Source organism: Arachis hypogaea, chromosome 14, assembly GCF_003086295.3.
Source record: "Arachis hypogaea cultivar Tifrunner chromosome 14, arahy.Tifrunner.gnm2.J5K5, whole genome shotgun sequence".
In the NCBI taxonomy this organism is placed as follows: domain Eukaryota; kingdom Viridiplantae; phylum Streptophyta; class Magnoliopsida; order Fabales; family Fabaceae; genus Arachis; species Arachis hypogaea.
In genome coordinates this window covers 32,723,797-32,745,824 of record NC_092049.1, presented here as the reverse complement: position 1 = coordinate 32,745,824, position 22,028 = coordinate 32,723,797, and the positions used below count along the sequence as shown (strand labels likewise).

Genomic DNA, 22,028 nt, shown 5'->3' with positions numbered 1-22,028 from the left:
GTCACTCCAGCACAAGTGCTCCCAAGCTTAGATATGATAGTGCCAAATAGTTTGTTATTTGCTTTAAATTTTATGAATAGCATGTCTTATTTTTACTAAGTAATATGTCTTTATCGTTTTTTGGTTTTTGATGTAGTTGGCACCCACCTAAGCCTGGCTTGAAGCGTATTTCTCAGGTTTTTAAGGAAAACTCCAACAAGCTTTGGCTGAGTTTTGATGAGGCAGATGATGATACTCAAAAAATTATGGTGGACAGAGTGGAGGATAAATTTTATCTACCTTATTTTACATACTTTACAATGTTATGTATCATAGTATGTTATATAATAACAAGATGTTTAGGGCTGCCAAGCGCTTGCGAGGTATGCTCCATGCCATTCGCAAAAAAGGTGCCCGTCCATATTGGATCCCACCAGAAGTTCTTGGTGAATTGATGAGACGTTGGGACACTGATGCCTATAGACAATTACAGGCGAGAAATACAGCTGCCAAGAAATTGACTCGAGATACCTCCCTTCACACTGTAGGAGGCACCACCTTTCCAGAAGCGAGGCTACGCTTGGTAAGTTGCTTATAGAACTCTTTCTTTTACTTTATACTATCAGTTGCCATCATAATTCCTCTAAATGGACATATTATCACTTTTTATGATTCTTTATCATATATAAATAGCGTCATTGCACAAATTCAAATAGATAGATATTTCCAAAGTATAAACAAATAATAGCAAGTATAAAAAATCTGGTTCTTAATGGTTTTCGCATGCAATCAGGTCATGGCTTCAAATGTAGTGAAATTTCCTAGTACTCTACCTTGCTATTGTTTTGTACCTGCAAAATTTGTAGTGCTTGGAACTCCTAAATTTAAAAATAATTAGATCAAAGGAGATAAATATAATAATTCAAGTAGTGCTTACAATAATAAGATGAATTCAGTGTGTATTACAATAATCCAAGTAGTGCTTATGCATTAAGAATTAAACAAGTAGTTAGTAATTAGTGAAATTAAAAAGTAATGCTTTTGTCCAAGCTGCCAGTTAAAAAGTTGATCAAAATGATGCTTGCAGTATAAAACAACCTCAAATAAACAATAATTAGTCAGCTGCAACAAGGATTAATTACAGAAATTAATGAGGACAATGAGACATGCCAGAGCTTCGAACTGTGTGGCCTTTGAGTGTGTGGCCTTTTAAGGATTGATTGAAGTACTTGTTGATTGAGTAAGTTCTAATGGTATTGAGCTCAATGATGAAGTTATAGTTTACCCACCCTCTGAGCCCTTCCATCTGTGTGTATTGTACATGTTTTTGTTGTTGAGCTTATTATTGAACATGTTAACCTACCTATAACAATTGTTTTAACACTTGCTGAATAAGAGAATTATGGTTTATTATTCCAATTGATTAAAAAGGTTCACATATAATTGGGATGACTTTGTTATGTGTGGTGATGTCAAAACTGAGATGGAAACCATGTACATATTATGTAACCATAAATGGTGAATTATTATACCTATGCACATATGTAGTATCTAAAGTGAAAAGTCAAACAAGAAAATAAAAAAAAAAGAAAAAGGCAACTTCTTTATTAACCATCAATAATTGATATATTTTTATTATGTTGGCTTGCAATTTCTTTCAACCTGTGATGTATTGAGTGAGTATAAAGTCAAGCAATTTGTGGAGATGATTGAACCTGGGACGTTTATGTACACTCATTTGTTGATAATTTGATTACATTATGTAGAATCATTCACTTGAAAGATCATCACGTATGGATGAGTTTTTTTAGCACACTTATACTTGCAAAGAGGATAGGACTCAATGGGTTGATGAACACTCCCGAAAGACAAAGGTAACTTTGCTTCATTGTAATGTTGGACTTACTTTTTTCACATATCCCCTTAGCTTTTACATTGATACTTATAGTAGTTTATCAATCATTTCTCCTCATTGTAGGATATATTTCAAGAGCGTATGTTTCAGGCTGAGCAAGAGCGGTAGGCTGCTATAGAGGCTGGTGTAACTGATCCACCACCTGTCTCTGAAGAAAGCATATGGATTGAGACAGTGGGTAGAAAATGAAAAGGTAGGGAATATAGCATGGGTGAGGTAAGGGACTCTTTCATGGTGCGACCTCGAGTTGATGGGCCAACCACGACAACTAGCACTGATGTTTTGGATCTTAGAGAACGAATCATAATACTCAATAGGAAAGTTAAACAACATGCCGCTAAATATAGAGAGTTTGAAGACCGCTACCAACGGGATAAAAGAGAGTGGCAACAGACTGTTGAATCCTTGCGTGAGGATCTCAACACCAATAACTCACAGATAGATCAGTTTACTCATCAATTGAGCAGCTTAACTGAGTATGTGAGGGCCATGGGTCCTAGTAGTTCTGGATCATATGTTCCTCCACCTCCTCCTTTTACTTTTCCAAGCTCTCAAAAAAGCACAGCTCCAATCCCAGCCCTAGGTAGAAAATTCCCACCTATTCTGCAGTGACTAGGACAACCACAAAGTTCTCAAAGGGAGGATGATTCTAACGATCTTGATGACTCGGATGATTATTTAGACGAGTATGAGTAAGTTATTTAATTACTTTACTTTGAATATTTTGTATTATTAGTGGATTATTTATTATTTTGTTAAGTTTGTAAACTCATTATCTAATATTTAGTATAAATTTTATTTTTATATTTAAAAATTTATTTGTCTTGTTATCTAATATTTTGTATAAATTTTATTTCTATATTTAAAAGTTTATTTTCATTAATTGTTTACTATTTTCAAATATAAAAAATAATTAAAACATATAACTATTAAAATCGACGGTAAAGCTGTCACATTTTAAAATTAAAATAGACAAGAAAAAAAAATATAGACAAAGAATTTTTCGGTATCTAAATAATTAAATCGACGGCAACTGTGTTGATTTTATTGAATCAAATGTCGACGGCAACAGTGTCGATTTTATTAATCATATTATAGACGAAAATATCGTCAACTTTATTGAATTAAATATCGACAAAAATGACGTCGATTTTATATAATAATATCGACGGCAACGTTGTCGATTTTAGTAACAATGTAAAATTCTCAAACTCATATTATAGACAGAAACACTGTTGATTTTATTAATTTATTATCGACGGCTAGGCAAGACATCGATTTTATTAGAATTTTGAAAAATCAACAAGCTTAATAGCGACCACCTCTGCCGTCCATTTTGCCGTCAAATTTTAATATTATCGACGGCTTAGCCATCAATTTGGCCATCGATTTTAATGATGTTTCTTGTAGTGATAAATGAGGAATGTTTGGGTATGAAAAATGGTTTTGCAGGCCAAATGGATCCATCATTTGGTGATGGAGGATCGAATGTATCAGTGTTCTCTATGAGTGATCAGTCTACTGAAGGCAACAGTGTGTGTGTGAGAGTAGTGTTCGAAGTGAAGATGATGACTAGATATATTGTTCAAGTTGTTTAAACTTGGAAAGGGTAAGGTGTAAGTGTAAACGTGTATATTATATCATATGCAATCTAGATAGTTTTTTGGTCTTGTAAGTTAGATGTTTCTTTTTTTCTTTATATAGTGTTCTTTTTAGCATGGGGTGAAAACTTGTTTGGGTATTGAGTTGTGGATTTTTCTATCGTGATCCACGTCCTTTTCTTCCATTGTCTTTTGAAAAAGAATCAGATATATTTGGTATGTGTTCACAACGATTGATTAATCTAATTTCTATGTATTTTTAAGATAGAATAATCCTACATAGATATTTAATCACTTCAAAAAATTAATTTGAATGATTTCGTACAAAAGTAAACCTAATAATCATTTGACAGATTTTAAGAATATTTTTTCCTTTGTAAATATATATAGTTAGATGTCATTCCAATCAAAATTCATATAAATGGGGTACAAATGTTTTTGTCTCTTCTTTGATGATCTTTTCATATATCATAAGGAGATTAATTATTGATTTTCAAAGCTTAGTATTTTTTTCATAAAGAAATTTTGTATAATATTTTGGAGGTGAGATGTAACCGTGTATGTTATATTATATAGAATATGGATGGTTTTTGGACATGTAAGTTAGATTTTTCTATGTGTGTGTTTTATATGCCATTTTTTGTAGCGTGAGGGTGGAAAGTTGTTTGGGTATTAAGTTGTGGATGTTTCTGTCATGATCTGGTGGCTTTCTGTTGGTTCGCTTAGCTGTATGTGTTTGCTTTCGATTCCAGGTGGAAGTAGTTACAGATGTTATTGATTCGGGAAACGATGACACAAAATTAAGTCATGAGGTGCGAGTTATAATTTATTGTTGTGATAATACTAAGGAGTTATTGAAAACCAGTATTATGTGTTAGTCGCATTGAATGTTGTCTTTTGAATTGCTTTCTAGTTGCCCGATCACACTAGCATTCGTGACGAGAAAATCTCAAGTGTAGGATTGCATCTTGATTTTTTGTAATGGGCACAGGAATTTTATGTGAATTATGCAAAGAAAGTCGGTTTCGTAACTAAATTTAGGAACACAAATTTTGACAAGACGAGGAAGGAATTAAAGATACCAATTAACCAATTGATTCATTACAATCAAGAAGGTTACCACGATTCTTGAGTGAATTACATTACAAGCAAACTCCATTCTACTGATGACAATGCGGATGTTAAGGAGATGTTAAATTATTTCATGCAAATGAAAAAGATAAACTCAAACTTCTTTTATGTAATAGATGTTGATGGGGGTTACAGGTTTAGGAGTGTATTGTGGGTAGATGCAAGGTGCAGGTTATCTTATGAATATTATGGTGATGTGGTGTCGTTTCATTTGATACCACATACAGGAAAAATAAGTATGTGTATTTATATATCATTCATTAAGGCACTTTTGTTCCCTAATTATCATACATTCTTACTCGTGATTGGTGTTGTCGCAGACATGGACTACCATTTGCATCCTTGGTCGATGTTAACCACCATGGAAAGTCTACTCTTCTTAGTTCTGCTTTACTAGTGAATGAGGAGATCCCAAGCTTTGAATGGGTGTTTATGCAATGGGTGAAATGCATGGAAACTGCACCACAGGGTATCATCACAAACCAGTGCAAGGCCATGTTTAGTGCCATTAAAAAGATCCTACCAAATACTCGTCATCGATGGTGCATATGGCACCTCATGAAAAAGATACCGCAGAAGCTAATAGGTAACTCTCGATATAAAGAATTACATGCTAACATGAGTGGCATTATATAGAATGCTCATTTTGTGGCCGTATTCGAGAGTGATTGGATCGAATTCATAGAAACATATAATCTAGGTCACAACAAATGGTTATTAGGTTCATTACTATTAACCTAGTTCAAGTTTAATTATTGCTTACTTTTGTGATGTTTTTTTTCGATTTTTTTGGATTTTTTTGCTGTATATTTCGCTGTGGTTCTCTAGCTCAGTCTGATAATGCTTCTTGTGTTTTGTTTTGTGTAGAACTTTATGACAATCGATGGATATAGGTTCCAGTCTTTTTCAACGGAGATTTCTGAGTTGGTATGAGGAGTACGCAAAGGAGTGAAAGTATGCACCAATTTTATGGTAGAGTTTTACACAACAAGAGTAGCTTGGTTCAATTCATCCATGAGTATGATAATGTGCTTGGGAACAAGGAGCAAAAGGAACTGGAGGACGATGTTGTTGACTCTAAAGGAGTTATCAACATGAGTAGACCAGCAATATGTTTAGAAAAATCTAAGTGGAATTCATTAAAAAAAGGTGATTGTAGTATCTATGGATGACATAGAGGATTATTCGGTTTGTGTGAAAGTGGAAGAGTAAAAACTAGTTTGTGATAAGGTTCTCTGCTGTACTTATGCCGTTGTTTTTGACCCTTTGACTAAAATTATTTAGTGTGAGTGCATTGTTTGAATCAAGAGGTATACTTTGTTGTCACAAACTTGCTGTGTTGTCACATTGCAGAGTAAACAAAGTAGCATCCTGCTATGTTCCCTGTAACACCCTAGCTTTTAGCACCTCATGATCGCGCTAAAAGTTCAGGTGTCACTTACTTCTAAACCCTTTTTATTTTATGCTATTTTTATTTAATATCGAGCCTTTGCGACTACGAACGGAAACTTTAATTATGAAAATGAAAGGCTTATTCTTAATCACTTAATCACAAAGATACATATATTCGCATAACATTATATACATAGACTTATCTCAGGATTCTCAAATACAAGCCCTATCCCTCTGAAAATTTTCAGAACAATAAATGACGAGGGAAAAGTAAAATCTAATATTAAACCAAAGTCCAGAAAAGACGAAATACATATATATATAAAACTCTGTGAACCGGTCGTGGCTCCTTGTCAAGGGTTTCCTGAACCTGTCGCTAAAACAAAAGATCTGTAGGGGATGAGAACGTCGTCCTCGCATGTTCTCAGTAGGGATAGTGAATGCTGTAAAAATATACAGAATAATATATAAATAGTTAACTCATGACCCAAAATAGTTTTCTTTATTAAACTCTTGAAATCCTTCTTAAGTCTTACCTAAAGCCGTGTAAAACCCTTTCTTTAAATCAAATTGCTTAAACAAAATCTCCATCATATTAACAATTCCTCATCTCTTAACAACATTCCTCAATTATCGCAATATCTAAATAAGCCAGCATCGCAAATAATATACCTAAACTCAAGCCACAAACATCAGCTCCCACCACATTATTAAGTCCACAGCACAAGTAAAATGTCCAATCAAGCATACGAGCAAGTCACCAAGACAACAACACAATCACAAATAAACAAGATAAACAAATACAATCAAATGCAAATGTGCAAACAATATGATGCATGCCTTTCCTACGCAGGCTATGAGCTCATGCGTCGGTTGTCTACCCGCAACCCGACGTTACTCGTTGTGAACCCCGAATATGGTTCCTTTACTATGTCAGTTAGGCCTCATCATAATAACATTTTAATGTGCATCACCGAAAGAAACAGTGCTATCAATTAGGCGAACATTCCTGCATTAGTAATCTCAAGCTATCCGTTAGGCGGGCACTTATGCATTAGCAGTTTGGCACAAAGGCCCATTCAACATACAATTTGCTATCAGTTAGGCAGACATTCCTGCATTAGCAATCTTAGGCTATCAGTCAGGCGGGCACTTCCGTATTATCACTTTGACACAAGACCTATTTAACATATACTTTTCAAGTATCTATCTTATTCATTCTTTCTCATTCTTTTCCTCTTAAGTATCTATTTCCTTCATTAGTTCTCATTATCTTTCTTTTTATTATGCCTCTACATCACCAATTACATACCCATACCTCCGCATCACCTACATTATTAAACGTACCTCCGCATCACCTCTTAATTACACATTCCTCCGCATCACCAAATAATCAATTACACCTCTGCATCACCACCTATTCACTCATCTATTATAATCTTAAATTGATTAGTTTCTAAATAATCAAACTTCGTACCGTTTAATAAAAACTCTTTTTCTTAATAAATCGAACTCAAATTATAACCTAAAACAAAAATCTTTTCTCAATAGATTAAACTTAAAATATAGTACTTTTCTTGATAATTTAAAAATCAACTATTTTGAACTCTAAATCCAGTTTTCTTTTAAATAACGCTTTAATCAAAGCCTCGGAGTTTTGTAAAAGCTTCTATAGTATTTTTTCAGAAATTCGGACTTTGTCACCCTTCAAGGATCCCAACCTAACCATCTTTCAAACCCTTTTCACAACATTCCCTAGTAATAAATCATGTTCAATAATCACACCATTCAAATTATTAAATAAGTTTTCAATAATCAAATCATTTTCTTTAAAGCTACGCCTCTTTCTATTTCAATAAAATTCAGCTCCCTTTCAAATCTTTTTCTATTAAAACCAAAGAAAAAAATTGCACGTTCATTTAAACTTTACAAAACCTTCCGACCATGTTCTTTTCACATTAATCATTAACCAAAACCACCTTTTTGTTTATTTTTACAAGAACTCAAACAAAACCTCCCCTTAAGACTCGACTTCACCACGCTTACGGGCTCCCTCACTTCCATAACTTCTCGACAGTTTACCAGCCTTCTATCATCACTTTTCAAACATAAGTTTCTCAATAATCAACTTATGATTCCAATCCTTGTAAAATCATTTATAAACTCTCAAAATTACTACTTCTAATTAAGAAATCAATTTCTATTCACTCTTATAGCCAAAAACTCAGTCACAAACACAACCAATCATTCACAGCCAAAAATCTAAACTCAATAACATTATAATTATTAACACATTTGTAATTATTTACTATACTTTTGGGCATCCTTAAATTGAAAACTGTTAATTTTAAAATAAAATCCCCTATCTCCATATGAAATCAGAATCAACGAAAACTCTGGGGAAGCTTTTTGATCGAATTGCTGAAGAGGAAAACGTCAGAAATCGTCTGTGCCCCTTAGAACTCCAATTGGCCAAACTCAAGGGGAAGAAGAACTATGTCACTGTTAACTTCTACCGAACAAAAGTAACGCCAATGTGTAAAGAAAGAGAATACGAACGTTATCGGAATAAATTTTTTATTGAGATTACGAATTACAAGAAATCGAACTCAGAAGCTCTAAGAAAGTTCACGGTTTCTACTTTCTCTTTCTCGGTTCTTTCTCTCCTGCCTTACCGAAAAATAAAGCATGCAAGGATGATAGGTATTGCTAAATCATGATTTTAGGAGAAAATATTACATATGAAGAAGTTTAGGTGTCATTAGTTATTAAATGAAATGATTAGGTGTCATGCATATATATATATATATATATATATATATATATATATATATATAAAAGCATGTTTCTTTCTTTTTCTTTTGTCTCTTGGTTTCGTTGGAGGAAAGAAAAGGAAATGGGATTCATATACTAATTAAAGTGCATGTGTCCCTATTATATATATATATATATACATGCATATAACAATTCAGATTTAACTTTCCTTTTTCTTTGGTTCCATTTAATGGCTTCGGCCATTCTTTTTAATTTTCTTTTTTTTTTCTTGTAAACTTTAATAATAATAATAATAATAATAATAATAATAATAATAATAATAAAAATTAATTTAGACTGTAACTATCAATTTAGACTATAAAAATCAATAATCATAAAATTTTATTTAATTATTTAATTTTTTAAAATTCGGAATGTTATATTCCCACTAGAGCAAAACGGTGTTGCACAAGCACACTTACATTAAAAATAGTCATGATGTGAATCGTTTTGATCAAAGTCATAACTTATTTAGAGGATTGTGTTCACACTTCTATAATGTGGCTCAAGAATTCATAACTTATGATGAGAAAGCAGTCATATTGCACTCGGCTATTGACGATGCAAGAACTAAACTCACTAATTATCGTGCCGATATGTGCTTCACAAGTGTTGCTGCTATTCTAAATAGTATGGCCATACAGAGCGAGTGTGTGGTTGGTAGAGAGGCCCTTCAAGGGTGTCAATAAAGGGTCGGCCAAAAACTAAGAGGTTTGGAGTTGATCTAGACAAATCAATCAAGAAATCTATGTGAAAAAAGAAGAGAAATTCACCCCCAATTGTGTCTGCCTTAGTTATATTTGAATGATTATTTCGTGCAATTTTTTGAACCTTTGTTGAGGTAGGTTGTGGAGACTCATATGGTTGTTTTCTTGTGCGGTGATTTTTTTAGGACATTGTTGACTTTCGGAAAGACAATGATGTAAAAGCTATTACAAACAAAGATTTTGGTGCAGCTGTTAGATAGAATGAATCACAACAATATAACGGATTCATGTCTTTGCTAAGCTCGTTTGGGAATAGTTAGAATATTCTGAGTAAGGCTTGTATATGTTTTATGTTGGTGGTTTTACTATTTAGTTGGATATAATGAATTTAGATTAACAAGAATTGGATGTTTCGCCATGTGATGCAGCTTATCTAGTTTTTGTATTTTTTTTACTCCTGTGAAGCAAGCATTGTAATTTGCAATGTAATAAATATTTTGAAGCAAAAAATCAACCAATTTTAGACAAATATTAATTTTGTAGTTTGTAACAGCACGAAAAATTGAAGTACAAGACCCTTGAGACAAGATAACATGGTCATCTATTTTTGTTTATAAAAATGTCACAAAAGAAACATGCAAAAGTGTAATGAAAGAAACATCTAGTAGTATATCAATAGATACATCCAGAAGTATTACAAAGAAACATCCAAAGTCAAATAAAAGAAACATATAAAAGAGTAATAATAGAAACATCCAAGAATGTATCAAACGGAACATCCAGATGTGTAAAAAAAACCTAAAATCTCACAACAGAAACATTTAGAAGTGTAACAAAAGAAACATCCAAAGTCTAATAAAAGAAACATCCAAGAGGGTATTGATGAGGCACAGAAGTTGGTGAATTAAAAATTATTAAAATAGTTACGTTGCAAGTATAGTTCTTAACTCACCGAAAATCTGCCTATCAATTTAGAAATATGTCACAGAGAGTTTAAATTAAAAATTACTGGGAGTTTAAGTCCCAGGTCGTCTCCCAACGAGTTGCAGAAAAGTGTGCTATTTTATTAATCAGATGTTCCAAGAAGTTGAGTTAAGTAGGTGGAAAATTAAATTGAGAAAATTCAAATAATATGAATAAAACCCTTGACTGGGAGTTGATTAGTTGGAATCTCTATTATTGATGGAATGATCTCAAGATTAATTTATAATTAATGGTTATTCTGTTTAGTTATCCTTTACTAGGTAAAGGAAAGTCAAACAAGTTGGAATGCTAGATCTATTCACGAGTTGCAACCCACTTAGTTCAAAGGGATTGGTGTTAGTGATTAGATAACAATCCAACAGTTAACCCAATTACAAATTTTCTTTCAATCCTTCCAACTCAAGAGTTCCTTTCAATCAACTCCCCATCAAGTGAGGGAACTACTCACTCATTGTAAATAATAAATCCATAACACATGAAAGGGAATTAAAAGAAGACATGATTATTGGAATGGAAAAATAAATTAAAATAGAAGAAATAATCCTTGTATTAAATAATCATGAAAGTATTCAAATAACAAGATTGAAAAAAGCGAAGAACATGGAAGAATAAAACCAAGTTAAGAGAACGAACTAAAATGACGAAGTCTTGATGAGGAAATAACTCTTCTCAATGTTCCAATGCTAAGACCAATTGAAAATAAAAATCCTAAAACCTAGAGAGAGAAACCTAAAAAGAGTAAAACTAGATCTAAAACTGAAAACTGTGTAGAATGAATTGTTATCTTTTGTTTCTACAAATTCTCTGGCTCTAGTCTGCTGTTCCGGGCCGAAAACTGGGTCGAAATAAGGTCCAAAATCGCCCCCAGCGAATTCTGCAGATTATGCAGATCGCACATGTCACGCGATCGCGTCATCCATGCGGACGCGTCATTCGCATTTTTCCTTGCCACGCGTTTGCGTCGTCCACGCTACCGCGTCGCTTTAGCTTTTCCAATCCGCGCGGCCACGTGAGCCATGCGGCCGCGTCACTGCGATTTGCTCTCCTTCGCGCGGTCGCGTGAGCCATGCGACCGCGTCACTTCTCGCTGGTTATCTCCTCAAATTCTTGTGTTCCTTCCATTTTTGCTAGCTTCCTTTCCAATCTCCAACTCGTTCATGCCCTATAAAGTCTGAAACACTCAACACACAAATCACGGCATCAAATGGAATAAAGGAGAATTAAAATTACATAATTAAAGTCTCTAGGAAGCATTTTTCAAACATGTTATAATTTCAGGAAGGAACTATAATTTCATGCTAATTTAATGAATAAGTGGGTAAGGATCATGATAAAACCACACAATTAAACACAATATAAACCATAAAATAGTGGTTTATCAACCTCCCCACACTTAAACATTAGCATGTCCTCATGCTTAATTGAAGGAGATAAGGAAATAAGTATGAACATGTAGAAATTCATGAAATGCAATGTAAGCCTATATATATATAAATAAATGCAGCTACATGATTCTTGCCCACTTGATCAAAAGTAAATAAGCTCTTCAAAACAATTACAAATCAAATTCCACTAATTCTATCCTTATACAATAAAACAGATAAAAGTGCAAGAAGATAGCTCATGAAAGCAGGGAACATGAAAATTCAAGCATTGAACCCTCACTGATAATGTATGTACGCTCTAATCTCTAGTGTATAGGGTAATCACTCTATCCTTCTCTAATCATGCTTTCTAACTTTTGTTCTTCTCCTAACCAATCAACAACAGTTAATATACCAATGCAAACATCATGAGGTCTTTTCAAGGTTGTAATGGGGCTAAGGTACAGGTAGGGGTATACATTTGGTCAAGTGAGCTAATAAATTGAATCTTTAATTAACCCAAGCTTCAACCCAACCTATATATTTTTAATGTAATCTTAAAGTTCATACCTAGCTACCCAGAATTTCCTTTTTCTATCCATACTCATGTATCAACTTTATATTTGGTTCTATCATATGTGCATTGATCTTTGAATTCTGAATTTAACATTGGGGTAATTTTTGTCCCCTTATTTATTTATATAAAATTTTTTTTTACATTAAAATAAATATAACTTATCAATGCACATAGATTTTTAATTCTTATAGTTTCACATGAGTAGGTATCCAAATTCCCATTAAATTCTCATGACACATTCCCTTAACAACTTTTGTTCCCACAATTTTCCATACTTAACTAGCACACACAATTCTATCTTAAGCTAACCAAAGATTCAATTTGGGATATACAATTGTTTTTCAGCTTAAGGTTAGTAATGTGGTAAAATATAGAACAAATGGGATTTAAAGGCTCAAAGTGGTTAACAAAGGTAATTGAAAAGGGTAGGCTTAATTTGGATAAGTGAGTTTAAACAAATAATGGCCTCAATCATGTGCAAGCATGCAAATATAATAAATATTGGACATATAAGATAAAACAAAATATAGATTACAATCATAGAGAAGTAAACACACAAGAATGAAATAATTATGGTTAAATAATGTAACCATACATAAAGGCTCAAATCTTTCACAGGTTGTGTGTTCTTTAGCTCAAATGTCATGTTCCAAATACAACTCAAGCAAATTTATCATAAAATTTTGAAAAATTAGTGAAATTTTTGTTCCAAAGATAGAGTCTTAAAAGAAACTTATTGTCTTTTCAATCAAGTAGAGCATGCATGCAACTATCCTAACCTATGCAATTTATTCTATTCTATAAAAGAAAGAAAATCTAACTAAAATATCCTAATTATTGGTGCTAAGGAAAAGAAATTACCTCCGGAAGTCAGGTACTGACCGACCTCCCCACACTTAAGGCTTTGCACCGTCCTCAGTGCCGTCTGTCAGGAACAGGGGTGGGCTGGTGGCAGTATCTCCGTAGTCGGGACCATTATAGCTCCCTGTGCTGGTAAAAGAAGTGGAGTCCGGGGTATCCGAGTCCTTGAAGTGTCCCTTGAGTAGCTCCTTGAGGTGTTTAAATCGGCGCTCGTTACGGCGCTCTCTCATCTTTGCTTTCTGTTCTTGCCGATCCAACCTTTCGATTATCTCCTGGAGCAATTCATCAGTTGTAGGTGCCTGTGGTGTTGAAAAAGGATTATCTTCAATTAGAGTAGTAGGAAGGCTTGTAGTGGCTGCTGGGAGTTTGAGGTATTTCCCGTTAGGGACATGCTGATCATCCCGTGGAAGCATGGCTTTGGTGTCCCCAGCTCTGTAGGAGACTCCGGCTGCTGAGACAAGATCTGAGACCAAGGCGGGGAAAGGTAAGTTGTCCGCAATTTGTACGTGTCCCATAGCATTCCGGATATGTCTTGAGAGATGCAGAGGTTGGTCTGTAAGGATGCACCATAGTAGAACAGCCATGTCCGCAGTGTAAGAGGACTCATGAGTGCTCAGAAAGACGTAATGGGACATGATCTGTGCCCAGACGTGAGCCTCCAAGGTAAGTGCTGAAGCCAAGATTCCCTTAGGGCGGGTACGGTGGTATCCGTAGATCCAACGGCTGCCAGGTAATGCGATAACTCCGAGAACGGAGTCCCAGTCAAATTGGTACCTCTGGCGCTTAAGTGCGGCTTCTTGGAAGGCGTCCATTCCTTCTGGAATAGGGGGAAGGCTCAGAGCTTGCTGAATGGCCTCTTCTGTGATGGGGACTTGCTTCTGTCAGACATAAACAGACTGCAGGGTTGGCATGTAGAAGTTAGAGTAGAACTCAACTACCCAAGAAAGATTGACCTGCCTTGGCTGTCTCCGTAGGAAACTCCATTGTCTTCGTTCAATTTGCGGCTCAACAAAGGAAGCAATATTGGACGGGAGGATAAGAAGGTATTCACTGTTATAGTTTCTTTCTGCCAGGATAGGGAACATCTGCTCACAGTAGCGATTGGGAAATTGCGCAGTGTCCTTTGCTGGAATGGCTTTCTCCTTCTCATCAACCTTTATTATCCTCTTAACTCTTTTTGTTGATGGCTTGACTGCGATTGAAGAAGGCTCTGCCACTAATGCTCTTTTAGTTCCTCTTCTTGCTGGTGGTTTAGAAGTAGCTTTCTCTTTTCCTTTCTTGGTGGTCATCCTGAAAGAAGGGAAGAGAAAGTAAATTAAATTCAAAGAGATATACAGCAAGGAAGGAAACGGAAAAGAGGGTGATGGATGCACATTAAGATATACTGACATTATCACATGCTCGCGAGTACATGTTAAAAGCCAACAATGGAAAATAGTTAGTGCATATAAAGACAAGTGACTGCAACATGTTTATTGGCATGCCGGCAAAGGGCATGAGTAGCATAGACCAAGCAATACTTTGTAACGAACTATCACGTTTGTATTGACAATTAAATTCAATTAATACAATAGTAAAGGAAAGTTGTGAAAATCAAGCATTGAATAGTATAACAACATAGAGAAGTGCATAATGCCATTTGAGCTTTTTCACAAACACATAGCATGCATGGTGAAAAAGGTATAGAAAATATGAAGGTGAACATGCAAGCAATCCCTTAAATAGAATAAAATTAATTGTCAAACAATTTGAAACAATCCACAAGCATATAATGAGGGATAATGACTCAAAATAGAAAAACAAGTAAATTTCTAACACCATGTAAAAAAAGAAAAGAAAAAGAAAGAAAATATGAATAATGAAAAGAAAAGAAAAGAAAAGAAAATACATATAAAATAATAAGAATGATAGAAAAAGAAAGAAGGAAGAAGGAAATAGAACCTTGGTAATGGAGGTGAGAAAGAGAGTGATAGGTGAGATAGAAGGAAGAAGGGAGAAGGAAGAAATAAGGAAGGAAAAGAAAAATTAGGATTTGAAGGAGGGAAAGATAAGATATGTGGCAATTTTTGGTTGAGCTGTGCGGCGCATGCGACGCGGCCGCGTGGGGCACGCGTTCGCGTGGATGCGCTTCAAGTATGGTGACGCAATCGCGTCGGTCACGCGGTCGCGTGACCCATGTTATGCTTCTGGCGCGAGTGCAGCCTCGCACCAGCACAACTCTCTGTTCAATTAAATTTATTTGCCAAAATTGGGACGGCGCGATCGCGTGGGCGCCAAAAAATGGATGACGCGGCCGCGTCGGCGACGCGGTCGCGTGATAAGGATTGTGCTTCCAGCACCAATCGAGCATCACTCTCGCACAATATTTCATTGTGCACCCTTTTACGTCGAAAACTCAGGGCACGCGGCTGCGTGGGGCGCGCAGTCGCGTGGGAGGCCATGATTCCCATGCGACGCGAACGCGTCAACGACGCGGTCGCGTGGGTTGATTTGTACCATTGGCACGCCTCCAGCCACACTCCAGCGTGACTTTCTGTTCATTTTTATTTTTCTTTACTCTCCCTGTGACGCGGACGCGTCGCTGATGCAATCGCGTCGCGTAGCAAAAAAAATTTGTTTTTTTAAAATAAAAACATGTAAATGCAGATGCACGAAAGTACTAAGAAAGAGAAGAGTTATTGAATAGGAAAAACTAAAAACAAAGAACAGAACGATCATACCATGGTGGGTTGTCTCCCACCTAGCACTTTGCTTTAACGTCCGTAAGTTGGACGCTCCACTAGCTCAATCTTCTGCTATGTGGGGATCTTCCAAGAGGAAGATCTCAAGCTCCTTGTTTCTCTGCATCTTCTCGCCATGATATAGCTTCAGGCGTTGTCCATTAACCTTAATAAGTTCAGAGCTTAAAGGATGGCTTAGGTGATAAACTCTGTATGGTTCGGCCTTCTCTACTCTGTATGGACCTTCCCATCTTGATCTCAACTTGCCTGGCATGAGCCTTAGTCGAGATTTGTAAAGGAGGACTAAATCCCCAGGATGGAACTCTTTTTTCTTGATGTTTTGATCATGTACAGCCTTCATCTTTTCCTTGAATATTCTGGAGTTTTCATAAGCTTCTAGGCGAAGGCTCTCCAATTCCTGCAGTTGCAACTTCCTTTCAGCTCTGGCTTTCTCAATTCCCATGTTGCACTCCTTAACTGCCCAAAAAGCTTTGTGTTCTACTTCAACTAGGAGATGACAAGCTTTTCCATAAACCAAGCGGAAAGGACTCATCCCAATGGGTGTCTTGTATGCTGTTCTATATGCCCAGAGTGCATCTTGTAGCCTGGTGCTACAGTCTTTTCTATGAGGCTTTACTATCTTTTGCAAGATACGCTTAATTTCTCTGTTTGACACCTCGGCTTGCCCATTAGTTTGGGGATGGTAAGTGGTGCGCAGAAATTGTGATTACACTTTGATTATGTAAAATTCATTGCTCTTTCTTTCCCTGGCAATGGCACCAAAAACGCGATGCCAATACCATGGTTCACAACTTCGCACAACTAACCAGCAAGTGCACTGGGTCGTCCAAGTAATACCTTACGTGAGTAAGGGTCGAATCCCACGGAGATTGTTGGTATGAAGCAAGCTATGGTCACCTTGTAAATCTCAGTCAGGCGGATATAAAATAGTAATGGGGTTTTCGAAATTAATTAATAAAATAAGTATAGAAATACTTATGTAACTCATTGGTGAGAATTTCAGATAAGCGTATGGAGATGCATTCGTTCCTCTGAACCTCTGCTTTCCTGTTGTCTTCATCCAATCAATCTTACTCCTTTCTATGGCTGGCTTTATGTAAGGATGTCACCGGTGCCAATGGCTACTTTCGATCTCTCTCGGGAAAATGGTCCAAATGCTCTGTCACAGCACGGCTAATCGTCTGGAGGCATCACCCTTGTCGTTGGTTGCATCCTATTCCTCTCTGTGAAAATGGTCCGATGCGCTGTCACTGCATGGCTAATCATCTTGGAGGTTCTCGATCATATTGGAATAGGATTTACTATCCTTTTGCGTCTGTCACTACGCCCAGCACTCGCGAGTTTGGAGTTCATCACAGTCATTCAATCCAAGAGTCCTACTCGGAATACCACGGACAAGGTTTAGACTTTCTGGACCCTCATGAATGCCGCCATCAATCTAGCTTATACCACGAAGATTCTGATTAAGAGATTGATGAGCGGATAATTTATACGCTTTTTGGCATTATTTTTAGTATGTTTTTAGTAGGATCTAGTTACTTTTAGGGATGTTTTCATTAGTTTTTATGTTAAATTCACATTTCTGGACTTTACTATGAGTTTGTGTGTTTTTCTGTGATTTCAGGTATTTTCTGGCTGAAATTGAGGGACTTGAGCAGAAATCAGATTCAGAGGCTGAAAAAGGACTGCTGATGCTGTTGGATTCTGACCTCCCTGCACTCAAAGTGGATTTTCTAGAACTACAGAACTCAAAATGGCGCGCTTCTAATTGCGTTGGAAAGTAGACATCCAGGGCTTTCCAGAAATATATAATAGTCCATACTTTGGCCAAGAATTGACGACATAAACTGGCGTTCAACGCCAGCTTTCTACCCAAATCTGGCGTCCAGCGCCAGAAAAGGATCCAAAACCAGAGTTGAACGCCCAAACTGGCACAAAAACTGGCGTTCAACTCCACAAATGGCCTCTGCACGTGCAACACTTAAGCTCAGCCCAAACACACACCAAGTGGACCCCGGAAGTGGATTTATGCATCAATTACTTACTCATGTAAACCCTAGTGACTAGTTTATTATAAATAGGACCTCTTACTATTGTATTAGGCATCTTTTGATCATCTTAGGATCTTAGGATCATCTTTGGACGTCTGGTTCTTAGATCAGAGGGGCTGGCCATCTCGGCCATGCCTGGACCTTCACTTATGTATTTTCATACGGTAGAGTTTCTACACTCCATAGATTAAGGTGTGGAGCTCTGCTGTTCCTCAAAGATTAATGCAAAGTACTACTGTTTTCTATTCAATTCTTCTTATTTCTCTTCTAAGATATCCATTCGCACCCAAGAACGTGATGAAGGTGATGATTATGTGTGACGCTCATCATCCTTCCCCCTTATGAACGCGTGTCTGACAAACACTTCTGTTCTACATGAATTAAGCTAGAATGAGTATCTCTTAGATCTCCTAACCAGAATCTTCGTGGCGTAAGCTAGAATGATGGCGGCATTCAAGAGAATCCGGAAGGTCTAAACCTTGTCTGTGGTATTCTAAGTAGGATTCAATGATTGAATGACTGTGACGAGCTTCAAACTCGCGAGTGCTGGGCGTTAGTGACAGACGCAAAAGGAGGGTGAATCCTATTCCAGCATGATCGGGAACCGACAGATGAATAGCCATGCCGTGACAGGGTGCGTGAGCATAAGATTCACTGAGAGGAGGGGATGTAGCCACTGACAACGGTGATGCCCTTGCATAAAGCCAGCCATAGAAAGGAGTAAGACTGATTGGATGAAGATAGCAGGAAAGCAGAGATTCAGAGGAACGAAAAGCATCTCCATTCGCTTATCTGAAATTCCTGCCAATAAATCTACATAAGTATCTCTATCCCTTTTATTGTTTATTTTAATCTAATAAAATATCATGTTTAAATCCGCCTGACTGAGATTTGCAAGGTGACCATAGCTTGCTTCATACCAACAATCTCTGTGGGATCGACCCTTACTCACGTAAGGTTTATTACTTGGACGACCCAGTACACTTGCTGGTTAGTTGAACGGAGTTGTGTCCACACATAGAGCCACAATGAGGATTCAATACAATTATATATTGTTACTCTCATACAAGTACAAAGAACATGGAACACAATTTCGTCCACCAAGTTTTTGGCGCCGTTGCCGGGGATTGTTTGAGTTTTCGGCAAGCTTTTGGTCCGGTAACATCAGTGCCAAGTTTGATCCGGCAACAGCACCAAGTTTTTGGCGCCGTTGTCGGGGATTGTTTGAGTTTGGACAACTGACGGTTCATCTTGTTGCTCAGATTAGGTAATTTTCTTTTTATTTTATTTTCAAAAATTTTTCAAAAATATTTCTAAAATTTCTCATCTGTTTTCGAAAATAATAAAAATGTTTTCAAAAAAATTTTATTCAAAATTTTTAAGAATGAATTCTAGTGTTTCATGAAGCATGTTGAAGCCTGGCTGGCTGTAAAGCCATGTCTAAATTCTTTTGGACTGAGGCTTGCAATTTGTTATCAAGAGCAATATACTCTCATGTTAAAGGCTAAAGCTTGGCTGGCCATTGGCCATGTCTAGTGTTTTGGACTGGAGCTTTCTTTGAAAGCTTGGCTGGCTAGTGAGCCATGTCTAATTCCTGGACTGAAGCTTTAGACTAACATGGCAAGATTCCTGGAATTCATATTAAAAATTTTGGAATCCTTATTTTTCTTTTAAATTTTCGAAAAATAAATAAAAATCCAAAAAAATTAGAAAATCATAAAAATCAAAAATATTTTCTGTTTCTTGTTTGAGTCTTGAGTCATATCATAAGTTTGGTGTCATTGCATGTGCATCTTGCATTTTTTCGAAAATTCATGCATTCATAGTGTTCTTCATGATCTTCAAGTTGTTCTTGGTAAGTCTTCTTGTTTGATCTTGATGATTTTTTGTTTTGTGTCTTTTCATGTTTATCATATGCATTCTTGAATTCTTAGTGCGTAAGCATTAAAGAAGTCTAAGTTTGGTGTCTTGCATGTTTTCTTTCATAAAAATTTTTCAAAAATATGTTCTTGATGTTCATCATGACATTCAAGTGTTCTTGGTGTTCATCTTGACATTCATATCATTCATGCATGCATTCATTGTTTTGATCTAAAAATTTCATGCATTGCATATTTTTCATGTTTTTCAAAAAAATTCAAAAAAAAAAAATATCTTTCCTTTTTCTCTCATCAAATTCAAAATTTGGATTGACTTTTTCAAAAATTTTTAAAATCAATTGTTTCTCATGAGTCAAATCAAATTTTCAATTTGAAAATTTTATCTTTTTCAAAAATTATTAGTTATTTTCGAAAATTCCAAAAATATTTTTCAAAAATCTTTTTCTTATTTTTATACCAAATTTTCGAAAATAACATAATCAATTAATGTTTTGATTCAAAAATTTGAAGTTTGTTACTTGCTTGTTAAGAAAGATTCAAACTTTAAGTTCTAGAATCATATCTTGTGATTTCTTATGAATCAAGTCATTAATTGAGATTTTAAAAATTAAATCTTTTTCAAAAACTAATTCTATCATATCTTTTCAAAAATATCTTCTTATCTTATCTTTTTCAAAAAATCTTTTCAAAATATCTTTTCTAACTTCCTAACTTCTATCTTTTCAAAATTTGTTTCAACCAACTAACTAACTTTTTGTTTGTTTCTTAACTTTTTCAAAACACCTAACTAACTCTCTCTCTCTCATTTTCGAAAATATCTCCCCTCTTTTTCAAAATTTCTTTTTATTATAATTATTTTATTTTTAAAAAAAAATTTCGAAAAATACTAACTTTTTCAAAAACCATTTTCAAAAATCACTAACTCTTTTTCAAAAATTTTTCGAAAATTATTCCCCTCCATCTCTTCTATTTTTATTCATATCCTAACATCTATCTCAACTCTCCATCGACCTTTCTTCTCTGAGTTCAATTTTTTCCCTTCTTTTCTTCACTACACAAGGATCCCTATACTGTGGTATAAAGGATCCATATTATTATTATATTTTTTCTGTGCCATCTTCTTTGTCATATGAGCAGGAGCAAGGATAAGAATATTCTTGTTGAAGCAGATCCAGAACCTGAAAGGACTCTGAATTACAACTAACCAGTAAGCACCTGTTAGGAATTTTCAAACAGAAGAGGAGATGGCAGCCGAAAATAATAATAATGAAGGAGGATGCTTGGTGACTTTACTGCACCTAATTCCAATTTACATGGAAGAAGCATCTCCATTCCTGCCATTGGAGCAAACAACTTTGAGCTGAAACCTCAACTAGTTTCTCTGATGCAGCAGAACTGCAAGTTTCATGGACTTCCATCTGAAGATCCTTTTCAGTTCTTAACTGAATTCTTGCAGATATGTGATACTGTTAAGACTAATGGAGTAGATCCTGAAGTCTACAGGCTCATGCTTTTCCCTTTTGCTGTAAGAGACAGAGCTAGATTATGGTTGGATTCTCAACCCAAAGACAGCCTGAACTCTTGGGATAAGCTGGTCACGGCTTTCTTAGCCAAGTACTTTCCTCCTCAAAAGCTGAGCAAGCTTAGAGCGGATGTTCAAACCTTCAGACAGAAAGAAGGTGAATCCCTCTATGAAGCTTGGGAAAGATACAAACAGTTGACCAAAAAGTGTCCTTCTGACATGCTTTCAGAATGGACCATCCTGGATATATTCTATGATGGTTTTCTGAGTTATCAAAGATGTCATTGGATACTTCTGCAGGTGGATCCATTCACCTAAAGAAAACGCCTGCAGAAGCTCAAGAACTCATTGACATGGTTGCTAATAACCAGTTCATGTACACTTCTGAAAGGAATCCTGTGAATAATGGGACGCCTATGAAGAAGGGAGTTCTTGAAGTTGATACTCTGAATGCCATATTGGCTCGGAACAAAATATTGACTCAGCAAGTCAATATGATTCTCAGAGTC

General features: G+C 35.9%; 1 non-coding gene across 1 annotated transcript; it reads right to left on the bottom strand.

Annotated features, from left to right (window-relative positions):
* Positions 1-21,636: 21,636 nt before the first annotated feature.
* LOC112746012 (small nucleolar RNA R71) lies at positions 21,637-21,744 on the bottom strand. The gene has a single exon (XR_003173913.1). It is a non-coding gene; the product is annotated as a small nucleolar RNA R71 (small nucleolar RNA).
* Positions 21,745-22,028: the final 284 nt, after the last annotated feature.